This window comes from Moschus berezovskii, chromosome 13 (assembly GCF_049115385.1).
Source record: "Moschus berezovskii isolate FMDL1 chromosome 13, NW_MosBer_1.0, whole genome shotgun sequence".
In the NCBI taxonomy this organism is placed as follows: Eukaryota; Metazoa; Chordata; class Mammalia; order Artiodactyla; family Moschidae; genus Moschus; species Moschus berezovskii.
The window spans coordinates 36,320,708-36,347,770 of record NC_142472.1 but is presented as its reverse complement, the minus strand read 5'-3'; the positions used below and the strand labels follow the sequence as shown (position 1 = coordinate 36,347,770).

General features: G+C 40.1%; 1 protein-coding gene across 3 annotated transcripts in view; it reads right to left on the bottom strand.

Moving 5' to 3' along the window:
- TBC1D4 (TBC1 domain family member 4) overlaps positions 1 to 27,063 on the bottom strand; it is a 234,269-nt gene that overhangs the window by 142,266 nt on the left and 64,940 nt on the right. The window contains exon 1 of one of the 3 annotated variants that reach the window (XM_055426468.2): positions 12,232 to 12,989. The exons of the other annotated variants lie outside the window; for them this stretch is intronic. The gene's annotated coding sequence lies outside the window, so the exon portion shown is untranslated. Of the gene's footprint in view, positions 1 to 12,231; positions 12,990 to 27,063 lie in introns of those variants that run through there. 3 annotated transcript variants of the gene reach the window in all.

Here is a 27,063-nt window from a genome sequence, read left to right as displayed (position 1 = left end):
TTCACAAAGTTATGCAGTCATCAGGTCAGTTCAGTTCAGTGGCTCAGTCGTGTCTGACTCTTTGCAACGCCATGGACTGCAGCATGCCAGACTTCCCGGTCCATCACCAACTCCGGGAGCCTGCTCAAACTCATGTCCATCAAGTTGCTGATGCCATCCAACCATCTCATCCTCTGCCGTCCCCTTCTCCTCCTCCTTTCCCAGCATCAGGGTCATTTCTAATGAGTCAGTTCTTCGCATCAGGTGGCCAAAGTATTAGAGCTTCAGCTTCAGCATCAGTCCTTCCAATGAATATTCAGGACTAATTTCCTTTAGGACTGACTGGTTGGATCTCCTTGCAGTCCAAGGGACCCTCAAGTGTCTTCTCCTATACCACAGTTCAAAAGCATCAATTCTTTGGCACTCAGTTTTCTTTAGGTTGAACTCTCACATCCATACATGACTACTGGAAAAACCATAGCTTTGACTAGATGGACCTTTGTCAGCAAAGTAATGTCTCTGGTTTTTTACATGTTGTCTAGGTTGGTCACAGCTTTTCTTCCAAGGAGTAAGCATCTTTTAATTTCATGGCTGCGCTCACCATCTGCAGTGACTTTGGAGCCCAAGAAAATAAAGTCTCTCACTGTTTCCATTGTTTCCCCATCTATTTGCCATGAAGTGATGGGACTGGATGCCATGATCTTAGTTTTTTGAATACTGAGTTTTAAGCCAGCTTTTTCACTCTCCTCTTTCACTGTAGTCATCACCATTACCCAATTTTAGAACATTTTCAACACCCCAGAAAGAAACCTTGTACCTGTTACCAGTCATACTTCCAAATCCTCAGCCTTCCTCCTCTCACCCAACTCCTGGAAACTAATATCTCTATTCCCTGTTTTGATTATTTTACATAAATGGTTGTTACATAATATGGTCTTTTATGTCTGGTTCCTTTCACTTAGCACTTTTTGAGATCCATCTATGTTGTAGCTGCTGCTGCTGCTGCTGAGTCACTTCAGTCGTGTCCGACTCTGTGTGACCCCATAGACGGAAGCCCACCAGGCTCCCCCGTCCCTGGGATTCTCCAGGCAAGAACACTGGAGTGGGTTGCCATTTCCTTCTCCAATGTGTGAAAGTGAAAAGTGAAAGTGAAGTCGCTCAGTTGTGTCCGACCCTTAGCGATCCCACGGACTGCAGTCTACCAGGCTCCTCCATCCATGGGATTTTCTAGGCAAGAGTACTGGAGTGGCTTGCCATTGCCTTCTCCGTATGTTGTAGCATGTATTAGTAATTCATAAACTTCATTCCGTTTTATTGCCAAATAATATTCCATTGTATAAATGTACCACTTTTGTTCTCTATTCATCACTTAAGGGCATTTGAGTGGTTTACACTTTTTGGCTGCTATGAACAATGCTGTTATGAACATTCATCTATAAGTTTTACATACACTATGTTTTCATATCTCTTGGAACTGTTGAGTAATATGGTAACTCTATGTTTAACCTTTTGAGCAATTCTAGACTATTTCCCATAGTGGCTGTATGATTAATGTTTTCCATTCCTGTCAACAGTGCATGAAGGTTCCAATGACTCTACTTCTTTGGCAACACTTGTTACTGTCTTTTTTGTCATTGCTGTTCAGGTAGGTGTCAAGTAATAATCTGTGGGTTTGATTGCATTTCAATAAATGCAAAAGATATTGAGCATTTGACCAGTTGCATATCTCCTTGGGGAAAATGTCATTGAAATACTTTGCTCATTTTTAATTGGATGATTTGTCTTTATTATTCAGTGGTAATAGTTCTTTATATATTCTGGTTATAAGTCCCTTTAGACATATGATTTGTGAATATTTTCTCACATTTTATGCATTGTCCTTTCATTTTCTTGAAGGTAAAAGTGCACAACCTTTTAATTTTGATAAAGTCCAGCTTAGTCTTCTCTTGTGACCTTTATATTTTGAAGGCCATATGTAAAAAAAAACATTGACTAAATCCAAGGTCATGAAGATTTGCTCCCACATTTATTATAGGAGTTTTATAGTTTTACCTCTTACATTTAGATCTATGATCCACTTTAAGTTAGTTTTTGGATAGTGTGTGAAATAGGCTGCAAGTTCATCCTCGTGGCTACAGTCCATTGGGTCACTAAAGAGTTGGACATGACTTAGCAACTAAAACAACAACAACAATACAGCTTTCCCAGCACCACTTGTTGGAAAGATAATTTATATCCCCACTGAATTGTTTGTAGCACTCTAGCCAAAATTTAATTTACAATAAATGTAAGAGTTTATTTCTTGTCTTGGAATTCTGTTCTATAGATCTATATGTCTATCTTGATGTGACTATTACACTGTCTTGATTACTATAACGTTGTAGGAAATTCTGAAACTGATAAATGTGAGTCTTCCAACTTTGTAATTTTTTTAATGCTTTGAGTATCCTAGGTCTCCTGAATTTCAGGATAAGTTTGCCAATTTCTGCAAAAAAAAAAAAACAACAACAAGCCCTCGAGATTCCAAAAGGGATTGCATTGAGTACGTTGATCAACTTGAGGATGCCAGCTTAGCCATATTAATATTTTCAATCCATGAACAAAGATGAATTGCCATTTAGTAGACTTGTTTTTCAATAACATTTGGTAGTTTTTAGTGAACAAGTTTTATACTTCTTTTCTTAAATTTATTTCTATTTTGTTCTTTTTCATGCTAGTTTAAATTGTTTTTTTAACATTATTTTTGGCTGTTTTACTGCCAAATACAAATTTCTGGTCTTAATCATTTCACCTAGAGCAAACTCTAGACTCTCTCTCTCCATTTCTCACTCCCTTGCATCCAAATATATTAAAATTCCAGTTTTTCAGAAAAAGCTACTGGTAAGTTATCAGTCTTACCCTCAAGAAAACTTTTATTAGATGTTTTACTCTGAATATATGCAAGTGTGTGTACATAATTATACACATATGTGGTTTTTTTTTTTTACACTTAACGAATCTACAAACCGAATCTTACCAACATTCATATTAAAATGATGGTAGGTTATGGGCAATTTTTTTCATCATTGCTCAATTTGTTTTCAAACTTTTTCTATAATTAATATGTAATTATGACACCACCCTTATGGCAGAAAGTGAAGAGGAACTAAGAAGCCTCTTGATGAAAGTGAAAGAGGAGAGTGAAAAAGTTGGCTTAAAGCTGAACATTCAGAATACTAAGATCATGACATCCGGTCCCATGACTTCATGGGAAATAGATGGGGAAACAGTGGAAATAGTGTCAGACTTTATTTTGGGGGGCTCCAAAATCACTGAAGATACTGACTGCAGCCATGAAATTAAAAGACGCTTACTCTTTGGAAGGAAAGTTATGACCAACCTAGCATATTAAAAAGCAGAGACATTACTTTGTCAACTAAGGTCCGTCTAGTCAAGGCTATGGTTTTTCCAGTGGTCATGTATGGATGTGAGAGTTGGACTGTGAAGAAAGCTGATCGCTGAAGAATTGATGCTTTTGATCTGTGGTGTTGGAGAAGACTCTTGAGAGTCCCTTGGACTACAAGGAGATCCAACCAGTCCATTCTAAAGATCAGTCCTGTGTGTTCATTGGAAGGACTGATGCTAAAGCTGAAACTCCAATACTTTGGCCACCTCATGCGACGAGTTGACTCACTGGAAAAGACTCTGATGCTGGGAGGGATTGGGGACAGGAGGAGAAGGGGACGACAGAGAATGAGATGGCTGGATGGCATCACCGACTTGATGGACATGAGTTTGAGTGAACTCCGGGAGTTGGTGATGGACAGGGAGGCCTGGCATGCTGTGATTCATGGGGTCGCAAAGAGTCGGACACGACTGAGCGACTGAACTGAACTGAACAATTTGTTTTTATTTTTTTAATTCATTTTTTAAAGTGTTTTTTCACTTCTGTCAAGGAAGTTTGTCAACTGCCCCAATTTAAGACAAGAAAATAATGACTATAATTTCAGTCAGTATAAATTCATTTCAGTAGTCTTAGAAAAAACATTTGATTCTTTTCCAGTGTGGATTCATTCAAAAATACTCATTAGATTTTTCTTTCCTTCAAAATACTCTAGTTAATAGATAATTTAAAGTATTTGAGCCTTTTTTGAATTTTTATGTTGGTTAGTTCACTCCAGCTTGAAGTGCACAGTTTGATTCAGATTAATCCTTGGTGAAGTTTCACAGGAAAATAAACAAACTCCTAAATATATCTTTAAAGGACAAAACCATAAATCTCTTTAACAAACTAATATTCTGCTGCCTAGAAACACCTTCAAAGAGGGCATAAATGTTCTCTGTAATCCATCTTGTAGATATTTGTATAACATCAATTAATGAATTTTACAACCCCCTTTTCCAGATAGCTATAAAAGTCCCTTCTAATCTTAGGATGTTAAGATACTACTGTCAATTTATCCTTATCCTGTTCTGCCACCTCTGGGGGGAAATGAATCTGATACAAAACTTTTAAATGTTCTGATCTACTTCACAGAATTTATCAAAAATGTCCTCAGTTCCAGGATTTTAATATTTATTCCCCAAATTCATTCTTGTTTACTTTATCCCCATTTGCCATAGACCTAAACTTCAGTTGCCTAATTTGTTCAAAGGAAATCAAAGTCCTCTGGGAATAAATACTGTTGTGAGCTTTAAATAAGCTGATATACATAAAGCACTTAACACAGTGTATGCTGGTGATAATCACTCAATAAATGGTAGCTCCAGTTAGCTCTATTTAATACATTTTCAAAACTTTTCTATATTATCTCCCCCTTTCATACTCAAAGTTCTTCAGGCGGTCTTCCTCTACAGTCTGCTAAAACCACACCCTCCCTTAATGTGTATAGTAATCTGAGGGTGGACACACCTCAGTGTTATACACAGTAGGACAATGTGCCTTCTGTCTCCTTCTCCTCACTGACTCCTTGACAGCTGCAACCCATAGCCCTAGTGAATTATGCCCCAAATAAACTAGGAGCCAATGAAGACTAGAGGTCAAAACTATAAATAAACTCCAAACGTGCTATATTTGCTTAAGAAGATGGGTCATGGCACACCCTGAAGAATACTATTACATGATGTGCAGTCAAAAAATTAAACACCTGTTTTGTTTCAGAACAACCACATGGAAATTAATAGTGAAATCAACTGCCTTAGAACTACTGAAAGGGGAAGTTCACAACCTATATTTCAAGCATAGATATAAAATATTTTCACCAATCTCAAATGCCAGACATATCACACAGACCATGACTCCAAGTGGCAAGTCCACAGAGATAAAGAAGCCAAAAGTACGCTAATGCTGTGCAGTGTATTTTGCAAGTGATTTCAATATTCTTCTTCAAAGCTGTTCTTTATTTTGCTTTACTGAGCCCAAAAGGCAAGCAGATGGTAAAAATGACAACCACTCAAATTTTAATGCACATAATTAGAGTAAATAAAATACACACTATCATTCTTCCCACCTTTACAATGTAATGAAATGAAACTAGTTACCACTTGGTAGGAAATGTGAGGTCTTCTGTAAAACCCAATTAACATTATCAGTATTATAGGTGATACAATTATATATCAATACATGATATACCAACAAAAGCCTTTGCCCCATGAGGCCTTTAGGATCCCTCTCAAACTTACAAACATTTGAGGGAAAAGACTTTTCCAAAAATGCTTCAGAGGCTGGGACATTTTGAACAAAGAAAATGTTTAGAAAGAACAATACTGGAATTGTTCTATAATACTGTAGTAATAGCCCCAACCACAGGATGTGAAAAGTGCCTCTTAAGACACTTAGGGCTCAAAAAGTATTACCTCTACTTGCAATACTAACTTTACTTAATGCTAAAACTTTTCAGAAGACTAAGGGTGGTTTCCCAGATAGCTCAGTGGGTAAAGAATCTGTATGAAATGCAGGAGACAAAAGAGACCTGTGTTCAATCCCTGGGTCAGGAAGATCCTCTGGAGAAGGGCATGGCAACCCACTCCAGTATTCTTGCCTGGAGAATCCTGTAGACAGAGGAGACCTGATGGCTACAGTTGGGATTGCAAAGAGTCAGGCAGAACTGAAGTGACTAAGCACAGCACAGCAAGGATAAATCAGTCAGCTTCCCTGAGTATATGCTCAGTTTTTCATGTGAGACAAGGATTCTACACCTAAGCCAGTGGACAATTCCAACTGAGTCCTGGATGATGCTGTTAAAAGAGCCAACTTTATTAAACAAACACTAGTTCACTGTAGAAAGTCTCAATAAAGAGCACTGAAACCTCCTTCTACATATGAAAAAACTCAGGGGCATGGCAAAAGAAGAGTTCTCAACAAAGTGGACTAAAAGTTGAACTGCCTACAAAATCAGACTGAGAAGCCCATATCACATTCTAGAAAAAGGAAGAACCATCCACTGAAAGATTTTTGTATGTTGAAATGATGGAAGTACTTAGAGAAAACAGACACAGTTAGACTAGTTAGGATGCTATGTCAATAGTCCAGATATGAGGTGATCCAGCTCTGGACTAAGGATTGGGAAACAGAAAGGAAGAAATGCATACAAAGACTATTCAAAGTCAAAATGTGAAGAATGTCTGAATGCAAGGGTGGAAAGAAAGAAAATCAATGGTAAAGTATGAGATTTGAGGAGAGGTCACTGAATTACTACCATAGATTAAAGAGGGATGTCAGAAGAAGTAATCAAGACTTTAAGAGATGAATTCATTTTAGACATACTGAGTTTGGAGAGATGTAAGACATTTAATCGCAGTCAGCCACCAGCGTTGGTAGCAGTTACGATGTAAGAGAACCAATGTCGACCACACTGCTGAGAATGGCTAACACTAGAAAAAGTATTAGATTGATGAAATTTCCCTCAGAGGTCATTACATTCTGCAAAAACAAGTTTGCTGCTGCAGCAGCAGCAAGTCACTTCAGTCGTGTCCGACTCTGTGTGACCCTTAGACGGAAGCCCACCAGGCTCCCCCGTCCCTGGGATTCTCCAGGCAAGAACACTGGAGTGGGTTGCCATTTCCTTCTCCAACGTGTGAAAATGAAAAGTGAAAGTGAAGTCGCTCAGTTGTGTCCGACCCTTAGCGACCCCACGGACTGCAGCCTACCAGGCTCCTCCATCCATGGGATTTTCTAGGCAAGAGTACTGGAGTGGCTTGCCATTGCCTTCTCCGAAAACAAGTTTATCAAGCCATTTTTACATAGACATACCATTTGAGAGTACTTCTAACCTCAACACTCTTCACTTTGATGCTTTAAACTGTGCTTGTGAACACAAAAAATTAAATAACAGATCACCAAAAGGAGTTCTGGCAAACGGCAAAGTATGTATCACATTATGAATACAAAATTCATTCCGTTGCTTGAATTTATTTTAGACTTTGGTTTTTCAAATATTTTTCTTACATTAAATGACTTTTTCTTTCCAATTATCTTATGAGGAAGATCACACAATTTGTTTGGATCAAAAATATTAAGGCTGGTATACAAGGAGGAAATTTTCTTAGGTTAAAGAGTTTTACTTGATCATCTCCTGATATTTTTGGTTTGGTATACAACCCCCTGAAACAAAAATAATCTTAACTTTTAATTCGTGTTATTTCTGGCAGCAACAGGAAGCAATCCATCATGGAATAAAGAAAATGACAGCTCACATAAATATCAAGTTCCTCCTTAACCATTTTAAAGAAAAGCATAACTACTTTGTGAAATTCAAGGGTCAAGGGACTGAGTGATATGACTTGCTAGGAATTTTGCAATATATTTTGATTTATAACTGAAATTAGGAAGCACATTACTTATATAAAGCAAACTCATGAAGAAGTTTAACAAATACTTGGTATAAACCCTTGATCCGAAATCAAAATGACTACTCTTTGCAATAAATACTATGGCATGTTTTCCTTTATTTCCTCCTACTGTAAGAAGTAGAATTTGCACATATAAAAAGCAATCACTAGTTCATCAGTAGTGACAAATATACCATATTAAAATCATAAAATGTTAACAAAAGGAGAAGCTGAGCATGAGGAAGGTAGGAACTCTATGTGCTGTCTCTGTAATTTTTCTGAAAATCTAAAACTACTCTAAAATTTAAAACTCTTTTTTAAAAAATCACTGTACTTTTATGCTTCTTAAAGGTCATGTTTTGCTTTAGTCTCACAACCAAATATTCATTCAACACATACATATTGAACAAATGGGTATATTAAGCTTTGCATAATATACAAAGATGACTAGACCTGGGGACTAAGGAAGACATCAGGACACGCATGTTCAGTCACTCAGTTGTGTTCAACTCTTTGCGACCCCACGGACTGCAGCCTGCCAGGCTCCTCTATCCTTGGGATTTTCCAGGCAAGAATACTGAAATGGGTTGCCATTTCCTTCTCCAGAAAGACATCATCTCCCTAGAATTTCCAAGGTCTCACCCTCAAGGATTTTAATGTCTAGAAGAAGAGATAAGACTGAGGACACAAGGTACAATACACAAAAGTCATAAAGCAACTTTTCCTCCCTTCTGGTGGTTCAGTGATATAGAATCCGCCTATCAATGCAGGAGCCACAGCAGACGCAGGTTCAATCCCTGGGTTGGGAAGATCTCCTGGAGAAGGAAATGCAACCCACTCCAGTATTCTTGCCTGGAGAATCTCATGGACAGAGGAGCCCTGCAAATCTATTCAGGCAGGCTGAATCTTCCTCTGGATTTAAATCTAAGGCCTCACAGTTGTATACCAGGTGTTGTTGGATAATAAAAAGTCTCTAAAAGAGTCTCAATTCAGGGATTAAATACCCAGTTCACATAGAAACTAAATTCCGTACTTCATTCAAAAGTAGAGTGTCACCCTCCCCTGGCTCAGACCTGCTGTTTTCTCTTCCCTTGACTAGCAGCTTTCCTTGGCACATCCTACTGGCTCCTGTGCAGTCGCCTGCGACCCCCTTGGGGGAGGCAGAGAAAGTCTTAATGTGTCGGTCATTCAGTCATGTCTGACTCTCTGCAACCGCATGGATTGTAGCTTGCCAGGCTCCTCTGTCCATGGAGAAAGTCCAGCCATTCACTTCTCCAGGGATCTTCCTGACCCAGGGGTCAAGCCCGGGTCTCCTGCATCGCAAGCAGATTCTTTACCATTTGAGCCACCAGAGAAATTCTTAACTGCCCCACAAATACCTATATTGCTTTGCCATTCAGATGCCCAGAGATGTCTACATATGGGCTCCCTGACCCAACTTTGACCAACACCAGCACACGTTCTCTGGATGGTCACTTACAATTCCATGGAATATCTCTGGCCCACTGTCAGTGGGAAAACAGACTCCCCACCCACTGTTCTCTACTCTCTGCCACTGTCTCCATCAGCCAGCTTCTTCCCTTTCTTTCCTCTGGCAGAAATGTTACATGGTCCTCTCTGTTCCCCAAGCTCCAGAGAACACAATCAGGCTCCCTTTTCTTTCTCTCTCTCCCTCCCTCCCTCCCTCCCACCCTTACTCTCTCTCAAAAGCACAAATGGATATAATAAGTATAAATAACTCAAGGCACTTTTATAGTAATTCGAAATTGAATATGAACCTTATTCAAGGAACCCCTTTACTATGCAACTGACTTTATAATTCCCTCAGATAATTGCTTCAGAAAGTTTGGATGGAGCTTATTCTGCTAGTCAAGTTCTGTTGCAATCTAAGAGATGTTTTTAAGCAATCATCTGGCCTCTTTACAGTTCTGACCTCTTCCAATTCCAGTGCTGGATTAAAAAAAAAAAAAAGCTGTTGAAGATGTTGCAACATTCTTACCTTCCTAATTCCTTGGACTGCTACCTAAAAATGCATATATCTAGTTAAGATCACAGATTCCACCAACTTTGTAGTCTTATAATTACCAGCTTTAAGAAAAAACAGACCAGAAGAAGACAAATATCTTAGTTCAGATTAAGTACCCCCTGATGTTGGTGATGGGCAGGGAGGCCTGGGGTGCTGCGATTCATGGGGTCACAAACAGTCAGACACGACTGAGTGACTGAACTGAACTGATGTTATATGGGAAAAGCTATTTAAAATAATATTAAATGAGGAAAAGTATTCTTCCAAATACTCTAACAGATGTTTCTTACATTACAGAAGGAAATGAGGGGGACTTCCCAGTGGTCCAATGGTTAAGAATCTGCCTGCCAATGCAGGGGACACAGGTTTGATCCCTGGTCTGAGAGGATCCCACATGCCACTGGGCAACTAAGCCCGTGCACCCTAGAGCCCATGCTCCCCAACAAAAGAAGCCACTGCAATGAGAAGCCCATGTATTGCAACTAGAGTAGCGCCTGCTGGCTGCAACTCGAGGAGGCCCACATGCAGCAACGAAGATCTAGCACAGCCAAAAATAAATTTACAATTTTCTTAAAAGGAAATGAGGGACTTACTGGTGGTAAAGTGGCAAGAACTCCCCACTTCCAGTGAAGGGGGCTCGGTATCAATCCCTGGTCAGGAAACTAGATCCCACGTGCTGCAACTAAAGAACAGGCATGGCCATTGAAGAGCAAAGATCTGCATGCTGAAACTAAGACCCAGTGCGGTGAAATAAACAAATGAAGGAAATGAATGAAAACGACATGGTGGCAAATGGGGTGAATAACAATTTATAACCTGCTGAAGGATGAGACTGAAGCAGGGATCATATATTACCTGTGGCCTCCCAGCCATCACTACTTTACAGGGGGTGGTACCTTTGGGATTCACAAATTACATTAAATTCAAAAATCTTTACTGAGTGCTTCCCTAGTAGCTCAGATGGTAAAGCGTCTGCCTGCAATGCAGGAGACCCGGGTTCGACCCCTGGGTTGGGAAGATCTCCTGGAGAAGGAAATGACGACCCACTCCAGTACTCTTGCCTGGAGAATCCCACGGATGGAGGAGCCTGGTAGGCTACAGTCCATGGGGTCGCAAAGAGTCGGACACGACTGAGCGACTTCACTTTCACTACCATGTGCATGATACCTGGCTGCATGCTATAAGGAATATTTTAAAAATTATATGATACAGTGGCTGTCCTCAGGGGTGATAAGATATATACAAATAACCACAGAATACCACATATGATAAGCACTAAAAGAATATGCCACTATGAGATTACATTTTCTGAAAGGATTAGAAGACCTCATACAGGAAGAGGCTTTTTGCTAGAAAGAGCAAAGGAAAAAGCAGGATTTCATGGGGCAGAAAAGGGAAGAAGATTGCATTAACAAACACAAAGGAAGAGGAGAAAATAAAGAATGGCTCATAACATGTTTTAGAAGAAAGGACAGACCAGAGAATGACAAAGAGCTTGGATATGGAGAATTCCTCCAAAAAGAGTGAGAGATGAGTGCTGGGTGGAGCAGCAGGAAACAAAAGGGAAAAGGGACTCTTCTTATTTGAAAAACACTTGATCCCAGAGAAGGAAGTTCCACTGACTAAGGGCTGCCAGCCACTCCTCACCAGCTGCAGCCAGCCCTGCAACTACAAGGCCCTATCTATAATATGTAAATCCTAAGCATGGAGTTTTGGATTTTAAATTTTTGGTTTTGAGCATAAGTTGTGAATTTTAAAAGGTTTGGATTTCTTTTCAGAGTGCTGCTGCAGTACATACATAGTCACAAAATCTACATGTGCAGCCTTCCTTCTGTAGTTTGAAACTACCCAAGTCTCAAGGGGGTTTTGATGAGGTAAGTAAATGAGAAATTTACAAGTGCTAAAAACAATCTGAAATGCAGATACCTCTATTTTCAAGAAGATAAGCGGGACTCTTAACCAGATGGCTATTAAAGCTCCCTGGAACATAATCAGAAATAACGAAAGTTTCAAATAACCCCATACAATTATGCCTTGTGAGATCCTTGTGAATTCTATCCAGTGAGAAAGTAACAAGTCACATCCAATAGACTGAAGTACCCAGATGCCACAGAGACAAGGAAGAGAGCAAGAAAACATAAAAGCAGGAAATCGTTCAGGAAGGAGTGAACAACTTCTAGAGAAGAAACATAGCACATGCAGGATCTGAACAAGGCCATTAGTTATTAATAGAACATGGAACTTGAGTGAATAGAAAACGCCAAGAAGTTAATAAAAGTAGGAATGATTTAAGCAGGCTTACACACTTGGCTATTATTAAGAGCCCAACCTCAGGTATTCAGACAGTCAACAAATAAAACTCTCTCTTCATTCAAAATTTAGATGTTTACCTCTCAACAGAAACCCTACCCACTTACCCCAAATGAGGCACTCAGAACATCTTGGCAGCCATGTCACACTGGCCTTGCAAGTTTCTTTCAGAGAAATGATGAGCTACAGGAACAGCTGGGCAACACAGCACAGTACAAGCATCAGAGATGCTTCTGCAAATCTTTCAAGGGCACAAATGATGCCTCAGAACACTGACAATAAAACAAACCCTTGGCTTCACAAAGTCTTTTCTGGCCATTTTATTTGGCCACATACAATCTCTCCATCCTTGGATTCATCGTTGGTTTTGGTCTGTGACTGTCACTGGTTTTGGTCTCTCTGACCCTATTTCCAGTCTCCCTAACTGTGGGGTCTTATCCCCAAACAAGTTGACCAAAGTCCTTGAGGCTAGGCATTGAGTCCCACTCATCTTTGCAACCCCCGAGGGCCTGGTATAGTCTTCAGGGATTTCTTGTAGAATTGGAAGCCCTGTTGCTAAATATTTCTTTGGAGCATATTTATACATACTTTCCCGTTACAAAATGTTCTATAACAAGGATTGCAGAATAATTGTTTTTGCTAGGAACAATTACACTTCAAAGGGAGCACAGCTATTCCACTGGTTGTGTGTAGTGTCTTGGAAGAAAAACATGATATAAATCAGCATATCATAGACTAGACAAATAGAATTTCTCTAATAAATCTTGTTTTCAATGCAGCAATTGTGGGCTTTAGAAATGTGCCTCATTTTTTTTTTATTATTAAAAACAAGTAAAAACTTTTTTAAAATGAAAACAAGTAAGGAAGTATTTTGACAACATTTTTAGCGAAAAAGAAGATGAAAGTATTAGTGGCTCAGCTGTGTCCGACTCGCTGTGAACCCACAGACTGTAGCCCACCAGGCTCCTCTGTCCTCAGGATTTCCCAGGCAAGAATATGAGAGTGGGTTGCCTTTTCCTTCTCCAGGGAATCTTCCTGACTCAGGGACTGAACCCCTATCTCCTGCATTGGCAGCTGGGTGTTTTACCACCAGGCCACTAGGGAAGCCCCCAGCATAGGCTCATGGGTTATAAAGACTGTGCACTAAAATGCACAGTTAGTAAACAAAGGACTATTTTTTTATTATTTTTTAACTTTTTGTTTTGAGTTGGGGTAGTTTGAGTGAACTCTGGGAGTTGGTGATGGACAGGGAGGCCTGGCGTGCTGTGATTCATGGGGTCACAAAGAGTCGGACATGACTGAGTGACTGAACTGAACTGATAGCCAATTAACAATCGTTGAGATAGTTTCAGGTGAACAGTGAAGGGATGCAGCTATACATATATATGTATACTAAGGGCTGTTTTTAATGACACTTATTGTGCTTCCCTGGTGACTCAGCTGGTAGAGAATCCATCTGCAATGTGGGAGACCTGGGTTCCATCCATGGGTTGGAAAGATCCCCTGTAGAAGAGAACAGCTACCCCCTCCAGTATTCTGGCCTGGAGAATTCCATGGACTGTATAGTCCATGGGGTCGCAAAGAATCGGACACGACTGAGAGACGTTCACCTTCACTTTCATTGTAATACTTCCCTGGTGGCTCAGGCAGTAAAGAATCTGCCTGTAATGCAGGAGCATGGATGCGTACTAAGTCTGACTCTGCAACTCACTGGACTGCAGCCCATCAGGCTCCTGTGTCCATGGGGATTCTCCAGGCAAGAATACTTGAGGGAGGTGCTGAGCCCTCCTCCAGGGGATCTTCTCAATCCAGGGATTGAACCCGTGTCTCTAACGTCTCCTGCACTGGCAGGCAGGTTCTTTACCACTAGTGCCACCTGGGAAGTCCGTAATGCAGGAGATCTAGGTTCAATCCCTGGGTCAGGAAGATGCCCTGGAGAAGGGAACGGCAACCCACTCCAGCATTCTTGCTGTAGAAGACCGTGGACGGAGAAGCCTGGTGGGCTACAGTCGGTGGGGTTGCAGAGAGTCGGACACAACTGAGCCACTAAAACACACTGTAATACACAAAGTCCTTAGTAACACTTAGGGGGTTAATATTGCTGATCTACATCCCTTGTGAACTACTGAGCAAAGATGAGTCCACCTGTCCCCTGACCTCACAGAGTTCCTTGGGATGCTGTCTGAAAAATACAGTATTAAGGAAAAAAAAGTCAAAATAATTCAGGCCTGACATCAGAAAGCCACTGCTTCTGGGACAACTACAGGATAATATTAGAGCATCCTTCTTCTTTCATAGGATGAGAAACTGTCTAACAAACAACCCCAGAAAATGATTTCCTTTATCTCCATCTTAAAATACCCTTTGATGGCATGCTATCTATTATCTATTTTTCAAGCCAAGATCCATTAACCATTTCAAATGGAAAATTAATTACTTTTAGATCAGAAGTTCCTTTGAAAATATTGAGAATTTCTACTGTATATTTTTCATCATCAAAGAAAATTCTTTCAAAAGTTCAATCCTTTCCAATATTTAAATCCATCTTTTAAAAACTGGTATACTTCTATTACACATTTATTCAGTTATCTTTTAAAACTGTCCAGGAAGACAGTGAAAAGGACCTTTTCTAGCCATTGATGTTAAAGGTAACATCGATGTAATGTGTCTTCTAAGAAAAATAGCCTTTTCTAATAAAAATAAGGATGGAGGGATCTTCAATGCATTTCTAAATGTCAAAGAATAGGAGATATTTAATGTGATACTTTGTCTATAAAGGAAAATACAGAATTCGGTCAACTATTTTTAGGCTTTAAAATAATTTTTGCTTTAGTGTTTCATTAGTTTGTAGGTCTAGCCATCATCTGTTTACCAGTTTTCCTTTAAGTTACCTTATAGTTTTAACTCATATTTTCAAAAAGTCAGGCCAATTTTAGAGCTGCAGTCCTTACTAGTTAGACTAAATGACCTAACTGACAGAGAAAATGTATTATAATGGCATTATACCAAAGTTAATCTTGGGAGGGAAAGTTTCAAAAACCAATAACACTCTAAATTAGAAACTAAAAACATTAGCCCCAAGTAATAATCACAAACTAGATCTACACAGGCAGCTGGTATTTGTCCTCAGTCAAGAGAAAGATGCTACCATTTTATTGTAATTTTACCTATATTAATGCTTAATTTATATGGATATTTATATATTTAAGGGTCTCTTCCCTGTTTAAAGCTAACTGATAAGTTTTAGGGAAATATCTCAGTAAATTTCCATATAATTGATTTCCAAAAGAAAGGGACACAATAACATGTATATTTTTCCCCTGGTTAATACAGCAGTGAGAACACAAGGAAGCACTGTTTTAAACAAGAGGTGATTTGTTAGGACTAGTAACTTGCTACAATTTATGAAAGAGAGAGGGTTTTCTTTTCAAATTGAAAAAATAAATATATAAAAAGGCAATAAAACTGTTAAAAAAAGAAAGGAGGAGATTGAATAACCAAGTTGGAGGGGGAATAAACCCAAGCAGGTGAAGACATCAATCAATTCCAGACGCTATTTACTCTTCAATTCTAGGTACTGAAGGCTGGGGAAGGAAGGTTTCTCTGTGAAACCATAAACAAAAACTTACATGATCTAGTAATGCCACAGCTACTTCTGTTATGTCCCCATTTAAAGACTTTTCTAGTATAATTCCTTTAAGAGCAGGTCTTTGCTCAATTTTTATACCACAGGTTTTATTCTCTCTCAGTACAAATTAATTTTTTAAAATTACAAAACACTGATCCAAGAACATAGTCATTTAATGAATTTTACATCTTTTAATTATATTGGCTTTTTGGCAATGACCTTTTAAAAATTATTTCAGATAATGCTTAAGGCAAGTCATTTTTTCAAAACTAACACAGTGATTGATTCCTGTCACTAAATGATTTCACAAGAAGCATCAGGCATACAGCTAACAACTGAGTTAAGCTTTCTGTTTGTTATGTTTGGATACTGCTAACCCTGTGATTCTAGACATAGTAGAATAAACACATATAAATCAAATAATGCTTTTCTTTGTCACCTCAAATTTAAATCTATTTCCGAGAAACACTGGTTGAGATTCTAGGAACTACTCAGCCACTGGTTGAAGTTCTTACCTCGTGGGACAAATGTCTATACAGGCTTGAAAGCAGTCTTGCTCAACCCCATGTCTGGTAATAACCACAAAAGGCTTTGACTGTCCAAAAACTACATGAAAGGGGAAATGTCCCCAAATCAAAAATCGTTAAACAAAAGGAGAAAGAGTGAACATCGGCAAAACACTAACTTTGAAGTACCATGTATATCAACGTTATTAAGACAAATCTTTCAAAGTAGCCCATCAACCTCACACTGCTGTCACCCACTCTGGAAGCTTGAGCCTGGCCCCTGCTGCACAGAGACCTCATGGGCACTTGCCCTTACTCCCACATTCATCTTCTCAGATTATCACAAGCATCACTCTCCTCCAGACTCGATGATCATGTAAGGGCGGGGACCACCGGTCTCACTCATCTTTGCATCCACTACAGCATTTACAACAGTGCTTTATCCACAATTTAAATTAACTTTCTGTTGCTTAGAAGAGCAAAAAGAAAATGCTAAATTATGTTTCTCCTAATGATTAATTTTGTGAACTGTTCATCAATTGCTGATGCACTTTGGTAAACACTCCCCTAATAGTTTTGAAGTAACTTAGAATGCACCCCTAATAGTTTGTGTGTGTGTGTGTATGTGTGTGTGTGTTAGTCACTCAGTCATGTCTGACTCTTTGTGATCACATGGACTGTAGCCCACCAGGCTCCTCCATCCATGGGATTTTCCAGGCAAGAATAATGGACTGGGTTGCCATTTCCTTCTTTAGCAATAGGAAAAAGAGCTGAACAAAAGTATGAATCACAAAAATAAAGTCAGGGAGCAAATAATATAAAACTTGGTTTTTAATATTTGGTGTTCTCTATATATACAAAAACTAAAGAGATTGTTAAAATGCAGCCTTTATTAAAGGAGTGCCTCAGTACTGTTTATTATACTTTGGGAGGGTTTTTGTGGGGGTGGCGGGTAGGGGATGGGGGGAGGACAAGGAGTAAAACAAGCAAAGCTCACGCATTACAGTGTAAAAGCTTCATCCCAAGAGACAGATCTCAAACATACATCTGTTTTGTACCATTCTACACTAAGGTCTAAAGTAGGAAGTCGGAGAGATACTCCACGACCAAGTGGAATATAAGAATCCAGTGTTCTGGGGAGGAAGGAACAAGATGGCGGAGGGATAAGACGGCGAGACCACTTTCTCCCCCACAATTTCATCAAAAGAACATTTGAACACGGAGTAAAGTCCACAAAACAACTTCTGAATACTGGCAGAGGACATCAGGCCCCCAGAAAAGCAGCCCATTGTCTTCTAAAGGAGAGAGAAGAAATCCAGCTCCACCCACCAGAACACCGACACATGCTTCCCTAACCAGGGAACCCGGACAAGTCACCCATCCAACCCCACACACAGCGAAGAAACTACATAATAAAGAGAACTCCACAAACTGCAAGAAGAGGTAAAGGCCACCCCAAGCAAAGCAATATAAGCAAGATGAAGAGGCAGAGAAATACCCAGCAAGTAAAGGAACAAGATAATTGCCCACCAACACAAACAAAAGAAGATATAGGGAATTTACCTGATAAAGAATTTCAAATTTTGATGGTGAAAATGATTCAAAATCTTGAAAGCAAAATGGAGTTACAGATAAAAAACCTGGAGAAAAGGATTGAGAAGATGGAAGAAAGATTTAATAAGGACTTAGAAGAAATAAAAAAGAGTCAATATACAATGAATAATGCAATAGATGAGATCAGAAACACTCTGGAGGGAACAAACAGTAGAATAACAGAGGCAGAAGACAGGATAAGCGAACTAGAAGATAGAATTGTAGAAATAAATGAAACAGAGAGGAAAAAAGAAAAACGAATTAAAAGAAATGAGGACAATATTAGAGACCTCTGGGACAATGTTAAACGCTCCAACATTCGAATCATAGGAGTCCCAGAAGAAGAAGACAAAAAGAAAGACCATGAGAGAATACTTGAGGAGATAATAGTTGAAAACTTCCCTAAAATAGGGAAAGAGATAATCACTCAAGTCCAAGAAACCCAGAGAGTCCCCAACAGGATAAACCCAAGGCGAAATACTCCAAGACACATATTAATCAAATTAACAAAGATCAAACACAAAGAACAAATATTAAAAGCAGCAAGGGAAAAGCAGCAAATAACACATAAGGGGATTCCCATAAGGATAACAGCTGATCTTTCAACAGAAACTCTTCAGGCCAGAAGGGAGTGGCAAGACATACTTAAAGTGATGAAAAAAAATACCCTACAGCCCAGATTACTATATCCAGCAAGGATCTCATTCAAATATGAAGGAGAAATCAAAAGCTTTACAGACAAGCAAAAGCTGAGGGAATTCAGCATCACCAAACCAGCTCTCCAACAAATGCTAAAGGATCTTCTATAGACAGGAAACACAGAAAGAGTGTATAAACTTAAACCCAAAGCAGTAAAGAAAATGGCTACGGGATCGTACTTATCAATATTACCTTAAACGTAAATGGGTTGAAATTTTCAAAAGGCTAGGAAACAATTCTCGTAGCCATCAATAGTTCAGTGTTGAGTTCATAGTTTTTAAAGTTTGGGACAAACTGTAGTATTTGCTATTTGAAGTACTATTTGTAATTGGCATATTACGATGTAACATTGGTCTTCATTTCCAACTTAAAATGCCTAAAAATGCCTAACAGGTTTTTAGATTTGTGAATTTTAGTTGAAAAGTATTTTATGATGTTACTAAACCTGCAGAAATATTGAAATATTTCAGAGAACTTATTCACTGTACATTTAATTTATTTTATTTATAAAAGTTATGAACTGCAGAAAGTTTTACTTGATGGGTCAAATGCTTGTTGCTTCAAATGCTTGTTGCATTTGAAGTGCTAGTTACAAGAAAATCAAATACCTTCAATGTATAAATGCTATTAAGTTTTTAAAGGACTCTGTAGCATAAGTAAGTTTGTTTAAAGAAATTTAGCCTGTTCAACTTGAATCAGCTCTGTCAAACATTAATTAAAAGCCTCATTAAAAAAAAAATAAATAAATAAAAAAAATAAAATAAATAAATAAATAAAGTAGGAAGTCAAGAAACACCTGGAGTAACAGGCAAATTTGGCCTTGGAGCACAGAATGAAGCAGGGCAAAGGCTAATAGAGTTTTGCCAAGAGAATTCACTGGTCATAGCAAACACCCTCTTCCAACAACACAAGAGAAGACTCTACACATGGACATCACCAGACGGTCAACACCGAAATCAGATTGATTATATTCTTTGCAGCCAAAGATGGAGAAGCTCTATACAGTTAGCAAAAACAAGACCAGGAGCTGACTGTGGCTCAGATCATTAACTCCTTATTGCCAAATTCAGACTTAAATTGAAGAAAGTAGGGAAAACCATTAGACCACTCAGATATGACCTAAATCAAATCCCTTATGATTATACAGTGGAAGTAAGAAATAGATTTAAGGGTCTAGATCTGATAGAGTGCCTGATGAACTCTGGATGGAGGTTCGTGACATTGTACAGGAGACAGGGACCAAGACCATCCCCATGGAAAAGAAATGCAAAAAAGCAAAATGGCTGTCTGAGGAGGCCTTACAAATAGCTGTGAAAAGAAGAGAAGCGAAAAGCAAAGGGGGAAAGGAAAGATATAAGCATCTGAATGCAGAGTTCCAAAGAATAGCAAGGTGAGATAAGAAAGCCTTCCTCAGCGATCAATGCAAAGAAATAGAGGAAAACAACAGAATAGGAAAAACAAGAGATCTTTTCAAGAAAATTAAAGATATCAAGGGAACATTTCATGCAAAGATGGGCTCGATAAAGGGCAGAAATGGTATGGACCTAACAGAAGCAGAAGATATTAAGAAGAGGTGGCAAGAATACACAGAAGAACTATACAAAAAAGATCTTCACGACGAAGATAACCACGATGGCGTGATCACTCACCTGGAACCAGACATCTTGGAAAGTGAAGTCAAGTGGGCCTTAGAGAGCATCACTATGAACAAAGCTAGTGGAGGTGATGGAATTCCAATTGAGTTATTTCAAATCCTGAAAGATGATGCTGTGAAAGTGCTGCACTCAATATGCCAGCAAATTTGGAAAACTCAGCAGTGGCCACAGGACTGGAAAAGGTCAGTCTTCATTCCAATCCCAAAGAAAGGGAATGCCAAAGAATGCTCAAACTACGGCACAAATGCACTCATCTCACATGCTAGTAAAGTCATGCTCAAAGTTCTCCAAGCTAGGCTTCAGCAATATGTGAATCGTGAACTTCCAGATGTTCAAGCATGTTTTAGAAAAGGCAGAGGCACCAGAGATCAAATTGCCAACATCCGCTGGATCATGGAGAAAGCAAGAGAGTTCCATAAAAACATCTATTTCTGCTTCATTGACTATGCCAAAGCCTTTGACTGTGTGGATCACAATAAACTGTGGAACATTCTGAAAGAGATGGGAATCCCAGATCACCTGACCTGCCTCTTGAGAAACCTGTACGCAGGTCAGGAAGCAGCAGTTAGAACTGGACATGGAAAAACAGACTGGTTCCAAATAGGAAAAGAAGTACGTCAAGGTTGTATACTGTCACCCTGCTTATTTAACTTATATGCAGAGGACATCATGAGGAACGCTGGGCTGGAAGAAGCACAAGCTGGAATCAAGATTTCCGGGAGAAATATCAATAACCTCAGATATGCAGATGACACCACCCTTATGGCAGAAAGTGAAGAGGAACTCAAAGGCCTTTTGATGAAAGTGAAAGAGGAGAGTGAAAAGGTTGGCGTGAAGCTCAACATTCAGAAAACAAAGATCATGGCATCTGGTCCCATCACTTCATGGCAAATAGATGGGGAAACAGTGGAAACAGTGTCAGACTTTATTTTTTTGGGCTCCAAAATCACTTCGAATGCTGACTGCAGCCGTGAAATTAAAAGACGCTTGCTCCTTGGAAGGAAAGTTATGACCAGCCAAGATAGCATATTAAAAAGCAGAGACATTACTTTGCAAACAAAGGTCTGTCTAATCAAGGCTATGGTTTTTCCTGTGGTCATGTATGGATGTGAGAGTTGGACTGTGAAGAAAGCTGATCGCCGAAGAATTGATGCTTTTGAACTGTGGTGCTGGAGAAGACTCTTGAGAGTCCCTTGGACTGCAAGGAGATCCAACCAGTCCATTCTAGAGGAGATCAATCCTGGGTGTTCATTGGAAGGACTGATGCTAAAGCTGAAACTGCAATACTTTGGCCACCTCATGCGACGAGTTGACTCACTGGAAAAGAGTCTGATGCTAGGAGGGATTGGGGGTAGGAGGAGACGGGGACGACCGAGAATGAGATGGCTGGATGGCGTCACCAACTCGATGGACATGAGTTTGAGTGAACTCCGGGAGTTGGTGATGGACAGGGAGGCCTGGCGTGCTGTGATTCATGGGGTCACAAAGAGTCGGACACGACTGAGCGACTGAACTGAACTGAACTGACACTAAGGTCTGATGTTAACTACCAAATCAGACTTTTTAAGGAGGAAAATTTGAAAAGTTACCTAGGAATCTGTCATATGTTTTGCATACCCCTCCAGCACATTTCTGCTCTACCCTTACTTTTAAAAACTATATATATAATAACAACTATTGGAAAACTGGAATGATGTTTATTGATCTGAATCTATAAGAGACTTTTCTTTAAAAAAAATAAAGTCAGGAATTAATGTATAACCATTCCATTTAACTCTTATGAGGAAAACTAATATTCTTAGATGCTAAGTCACTCTGTGTATAGAATCAAAGACTGAACAGAACAGAAACAATAACATAATAGTCAAATGAGAAACAATTTTTTTCCAAAGTAATTTCGGAGACACAGTTCCCTGAATGAGTTCATTGGTTCACTCTGAAGTGGAATCATACAGCATACAAGGCAGTATTACATCTTTGCCTTCTTGGAACAAAGCCTGTCACAAACATCCACAGGGCAGGTGGAGAGAAAAATAAATAGGAAAACACAAGCTGTCACTGAGACCCTTTTCATCACACATTTCCTATGGCTCCCATATTTCCAACCATTACAGCTTTGGTCTTTAGTCGCTAACTTTTAGAAAAAGAATGATGATCGGTGCCCCATTAGCTAAAAACCAAAGCATCCTAAAGATAAGAATACATTAACTGTGGAAACTGCCATCACTGAATCACCTAACACCAAATCTCTCATACTACATGTCCAGATTACCATTACATGGAGTCAAAGTGGTGACAATTCTAGCTTTGCATGAGAAAGTTTTTGGTTTTTCATTCTTAAGCATCAATGAGAAAGTAAAACTACCACACCATGCTTTCATATCATAAAATCACCCACTCAAGGTGGAACTCAAGGAAGGTTAAGGAAGCTGAAGTCTTTTTTCTGCAAATAAGAAGTGGGACACAGAAAGGATCTGTACCTGAAGAGTCCCACAGGATCTCACTGTGTTTCATTTCCACCCCAATTTTCAGAGCTTTGGGGAGAACTGGCAGAAAGAAAAGGGTCAAGCCATATTATGAGGGGTTTGCACAATTTGCTTGCAAGTGGAAAGACTAAGAGGAGGCCAGGTATCTTCTCCTGCGAGAACTCCGAAATTACAATTCACTGCTGAACAACCATCAACAGGAGAATGTTGGATCCCACCTAAAAAAGATACCCAACATCCAAGGGCACAGGAGAAAACCCAGCAAGATGGTAGGAGGGGCAAAATCATGTTTAGAATCAAACCCCATACTTGCCAGAGACGCTTGCAGGGCTCAGACAAAACCTTGTGCACACAGGAGCCCCGATAGAGACTAAGCCAGACCTGCCTTTGAGTGCTTGAGTGTCTCCTGTTGAGGTACAGGTCAGCAGTGGCCTGCCGCAGAGGCAGGGACTCTGGGTGCAGCAGTCCTGGGTGTGGCATAAGCCTTCATGGAGGAAGTTGCCATTAATCCCACCATAGAGCTGCCAAGCAGATGACCCACCAACTGCAGAACAGTAATACCAAGCAAATTCTTGCACTGTTAAGAAAGTTCTAGGACCCACAACAGATTTCCCAACCTGGGGGTCTGGCAAAGGGACTGAGAACCCCCAGGGAATTTGACCTTGGAGGCCAGTGGGATTTGATTACAGAACTTCCACGAGACTGGGGAAACAGACTCTTGGAGGGCACAAACAAAACCTTGTGCACACCAGGACCCCAGGAGAAAAGAGAAGTGACCCCACAGGAGACTGACCCAGACTTGCCCGTGAGTGTCCCGGAGTTTCCGGTGGAGGCTTGAGTCAGCGCTGGCCTGCTACAGGGTCAGTGTGGCAGCGCATGCATAGCACCTTTTGAAGGAGGCTGCCATTATCTTCATTACCTCCACCATACTTTGGTCTCTGGTCAAACAGCAGGGAGGGAACACAGCCCCACCCATCAACAGAAAATTGGATTAAAGATTTACTGAGCACGGCCCCGCCCATCAGAATAAGACCCAATTACCCCCTCAGTCAGTCTCTCCCATCAGGAAGCTTCCATTAGCCTCTTATCCTTATCCCTCAGAGGGCAGGCACAATGAAAACCACAGTCACATAAAACTAATCAAAGTGACCACCGTTCCGTTCCGTTCCGTTCTGTCGCTCAGTCGTGTCCGACTCTTTGCGACCCCATGGACTGTAGCCTACCAAGCTTCTCCATCCATGGGATTCTCCAGGCAAGAATACTGGAGTGGGTTACCATTTCCTTCTCCAGGGGATCTTCCCGACCCAGGGATCGAACCCAGGTCTCCCGCATTGGAGGCAGACGCATTAACCTCTGAGCCACCAGGGAAAGTGACCACAGCATTGTCTAATTCAATGAAACTATGAGCCATTCTATGTAGGGCCACCCAAGACGGACAGATCATGGTGGAGAGTTCTGACAAAATGTGGTCCACTGGAGAAGGGAATGGCAAACCACTTCAGTATTCTTGCCTTGAGAACCCCATGAACAGTATGAAAAGGCAAAAAGAGATGACACTGAAAGATGAACACCCCAGGTAGGTAGGTGCCCAATATGCTACTGGAGAAGAGTAGAGAAATAACACCAGAAAGAATGAAGAGATGGAGCCAAAGCAAAAACAAAGCCTAGTTGTGGATATGACTGGTGATGGAAGTAAAGCCCAATGTTGTAAAGAACAATATTGCATAGGAACCTGGAATGTTAGGTCCATGAATCAAGGTAAATTGGAAGTGGTCAAACAGGAGATGGCAAGAGTGAACATCAACATTTTAGGAATCGGTGAACTAAAATGGACTGGAATGGGTGAATTTAACTTGCTGCTGCTGCTGCTAAGTCACTTCAGTCGTGTCCGACTCTGTGTGACCCCATAGACGGAAGCCCACCAGGCTCCCCCGTCCCTGGGATTCTCCAGGCAAGAACACTGGAGTGGGTTGCCATTTCCTTCTCCAATGTGTGAAAGTTAAAAGTGAAGTCGCTCAGTCGTGTCCAACCCTTAGCGACCCCACGGACTGCAGCCCACCAGGCTCCTCCATCCATGGGATTTTCTAGGCAAGAGTACTGGAGTGGCTTGCCATTGCCTTCTCTGGAATTTAACTTAGATGACCATTATATCTACTACTATGGGCAAGAATCCCTTGGAAGAAGTGGAGTAGCCATCATAGTCAACAAAAGAGTCCAAAATGCAGTACTTGAGTGCAATCTCAAAAACGACAGACTGATCTCTGTTTGTTTCCAGGGCAAACCATTCAGTATCCCAATAATCCAAGTCTATGCCCCAACCAGGAATGCTGAAGAAGCTGAAGTTGAATGGTTCTATGAAGACCTACAAGATATTCTAGAATTAACATCCAAAAAAGATGTCCTCTTTGTTATAGGGGACTGAAATGCAAAAGTAGGAAGTCAAGAAACACCTGGAGTAACAGGCAAACTTGGCCTTGGAGTACAAAACGAAGTAGGTCAAAGGCTAACACAGTTTTGCCAAGAGAACACACTGGTCATAGCAAACACCCTGTTCCAACAACACAAGAGAAGACTCTACACATGGACATCACCAGGTGGTCAATACCGAAATCAGATTGATTATATTCTTTGCAGCCAAAGATGGAGAAGCTTTATACAGTTAGCAAAAACAAGACCAGGAGCTGACTGTGGCTCAGATCATGAACTCCTTATTGCCAAATTCAGACTTAAATTGAAGAAAGTAGGGAAAACCACTAGACCATTCAGATATGACCTAAATCAAATCCTTTATGATTATACAGAGGAAGTGGCAAGTAGATTCAAGGGATTAGATCTGATAAACAGAGTGCCTGAAGAACTACGGATGGAGGTTCCTGCCACTGTACAGGAGGCAGGGATCAAGACCATCCTCAAGAAAAAGAAATGCAAAAAGGCAGAATGATTGTCTGAGGAGGCCTTACAAACAGCTGAGAAAAAAGAGAAGCAAAAAGCAAAGGAGAAAAGGAAAGATATAGTCATTTGAAAGAACAGCAAGGAGAGATAAGAAAGGCTTCCTTAGTGATCAATGAAAAGAAATAGAGGAAAACAATAGACTGGGAAAGACCAGAGATCTCTTGAAGAAAATTAGCAATAATGAGGTAACATTTCACACAAAGATGAGCACAATAAAGGGCAGAAATGGTATGGATCTCACAGAAGTAGAAGATATTAAGAAGAGGTGGCAAGAATACACAGAAGAACTGTACAGAAAAGATCTTCATGAACCAGATAACCACAATGGTGTGATCACTCACCGAGAGCCAGGCATCCAGGAATGCAAAATCATTTGGGCAGTAGGAAGCATCACTATGAACAAAGTTAGTGGAGGTGATGGAATTCCAGTTGAGCTATTTCAAATCCTAAAAGATGATGTTGTGAAAGTGCTGCCCTCAATATGCCAACAAATTTGGAAAACTCAGCACAGGACTGGAAAAGGTCAGTTTTCACTGCAATCCCAAAGAAAGGCAATGCCAAAGAAAGTTCAAACTACCACACAATTGTATTCATCTCACGCACTAGCAAAATAATGCTCAAAATTCTCCAAGGCAGACTTCAACAGTACATGAACTGTGAAATTCCAGATGTTCAAGCTGGATTTAGCAAAGGCAGAGGAACCAGAGATCAAATTGTCAACATCCTTTGGATCATTGAAAAAGTGAGAGAATTCCAGAAAAACATCTACTTCTGTTTTATTGACTACGCCAAAGCCTTTGACTATGTGGATCACAACAAACGGAAATTTCTTATAGAGATGGGAATATGAGACCATCTGACCTACCTCCTGAGAAATATATATGCAGGTCATGAAGCAACAGTTAGAACTAGACATGGAACAGCAAACTGTTTCCAAATCAGGAAAACAGTACATCAAGGTTGTACATTGTCACCCTTCTTATTTAAATTATATATAGAGTATATCATGCAAAATGCCAGGCTGGATGAGCCACAAGCTGGAATCAAGATTGCTGGGAGAAATATCAACGACCTCAGATATGCAGATGACACCACCCTTATTCAGAAAGCGAAGAAGAACTAAAAAGTCTCTTGATGAAAGTGAAAGAGGAGAGCAAAAAAGTTGGCTTAAAACTCAACATTTAGAAAACTAAGATCATGGCATCCAGTCCCATCACTTCATGGCAAATAAATGGGGAAACAATGGAAACAGTGAAAGACTTCATTTAGGGGGGGCTACAAAATCACTGAGATGGTGACTGCAGCCATGAAATTAAAAGACACTTGCTTCTTGGAAGAAAAGCTATGACCAACATAGACAGCATATTAAAAAGCAGAGATACTACTTTGCCAACAAAGGTCCATCTAGTCAAAGCTATGG